Genomic DNA, 2,283 nt, shown 5'->3' on the forward strand with positions numbered 1-2,283 from the left:
CTGGGTATGCCCCCCTTATCTTTTCTGAGTAGGCCTCACGGTTCATTACCGTAGTATACCTTTCTATGTAGAACATAATTAAGTATTTTTTATCTTAAGCTTCAAATTTATTTTTTAATACATAAATTACTCCCTAGAGTCCTCCTCTACTTATCAACTTCTATACTTTCAATAGATACTATGTCAACATAAACTATTCATGTCCCATTACCCTTCAATTCATTAGAGTATTTATTATACTGACATTTCTTATTGATCAGCATAATTAACATTCTCTCTTGCTTTCAAATGCTGCAAATGGCTCTAAGCACTATGGGACTTAACATCTGAGATCATCAGTCTCCTAGACTTAGAACTACTTAAACCTAACTAACCTAAGGACATCACACACATCCATGCCTGAGGTAGGATTCGAACCTGCGGCCGTAGCAGCAGTGCAGTTCCCCACTCTCCTGCTTTTGTTTTCTCTCTTTGCTCATGCCTCTTTCTTAGAATATATACACCTTTTTTTATGTATATTCGATGTAGAACTGTCATAACTCCCTATATTTCTGTGCATATTTCCAGATGTACTCACATTTTCCCCAACAACACTTGGGGGTTCTCACATCGTGACAGGCTTTCTAGTCTGTAATTGTATGTTTGTGTCTAGGTGTATACTTGTGTATATGCGGTTGTAGGTTCGTGTAATCTGATTCTTCGGCCTTCTTATCTAAAGATATGATGTAGGTTATTAGAAACCACAGAAATAAGGAAGGACTTCAGTGACAGAAGTTTATGAATATGGAAAGAGGGAAAAAATAGACAGGTCCTCAAATCAGAAGTAACAAAGGAAAAAATAGATGTGGATGCTAGGATCAAAGAAGAGAAAGAAGATAGCCCCAAAGACAAGAAACCCTTCCCACCCCCCTTCTCCAGGATCCCTACCTCTCAGGTACGAGGGCATTTCAAAAAGTAAAGATACAATGGCTCGCAGTCCTTAAATAGAACATTTATTTAGAAAATGTCAGTTACATCTTATTAACTGGATTATTTGTTATTTTTCGACATAATCACCCCATTATCCAAACATTTGTTAAGTCGGTGCACAAGCTTTTGTATCCCACAGTCATAGAAGGTTGCCGCCTGTTGTCGGAACCACATTTCAACTTCATCTTTGATCTCTTCATCGCCGTGGAATGATTTTCCACCAAGATGTGACTTCAGGTAATGGAAGACATGGAAGTCGGTGGGCGCAAGGTCCAGGCTGTATGGCGGATGGTCCACTACGTCCCATTTGAATTGTTTGAGTAGTGCTTTGGTTATGAGCGCTGTGTGAGGCCGAGCGTTGTCATGATGCAAGCGGACTTCACTTGTCAGCATTCCCCTGTGTGTGTTTTGAATTGCCCTTCGAAGACGTTTCAAAGTCTGGCAATATGCAGCAGCATTAATTGTCGTTCCAGGAGGCATAAATTCCAACAGAAAAATGCCTTGTATGTCCCAAAAAACAGAAGCAATGATTTTCTTTTCTGAAATCGACGTTTTGCATTTCTTGGCTTTTGGTGACTTCGAATGGTGCCATTGCATTGATTGTTGCTTGGATTCAGGTGTATGGTGATAAACACACGTCTCGTCACCTGTCACAAAGCATGTGAGGAAGTTGAGTACAAAGCCCATCCTTTGCTTTTTGTGTTCTTCCGGTAACAGTTTTGGAACCAACGCGCACACAATTTCCTGTACCCTAACTTGACAGTCACAATGTCATAAAAGAGTTATCATTGACACGTCCGGTATGATCTGAAGCAATTCTTTCAATGTCAGACATCTGTTCGCACAAATTGCTTCCTCCGTTCTCCGAAGAAGGGCATCAGAGATCACACCTGTTCTTTGTTCGTCATGAACGTCGGTCCTACCTTCAGAGAAATGATGACACCATTTTGTTACATTTTGTCAATTCATAATGTTCCCATAAACAGAAACAATTTCTTTGTGAATATCCGCTGGTCGTTGACCTTTTGCATGAAGAAAACGTATGACGAAGCGCACTTCGCATTTGGCGGGATTCTGAATTGGCACAGTCATTTTAAACACGACCTACTCCAACCAGAAGCAACGTTCAACTGCCGAACGCCCGCGAGGAGAAAGCTAACGGTTCAAGGTTAACACCAGTGTTGCCAACTTGCTCGCCAAAACTCTTCTGTTCCTCTGGCGTGTGGTGTATCATTACTTTCGGAAATACCATCGTACAGGAGTGAGATGCCGGAGGAGGTTTGGTGTTAAATCATCTCCTACAGAACAGACTTG

Source organism: Schistocerca nitens, chromosome 5, assembly GCF_023898315.1.
Source record: "Schistocerca nitens isolate TAMUIC-IGC-003100 chromosome 5, iqSchNite1.1, whole genome shotgun sequence".
NCBI lineage: Eukaryota > Metazoa > Arthropoda > Insecta > Orthoptera > Acrididae > Schistocerca > Schistocerca nitens.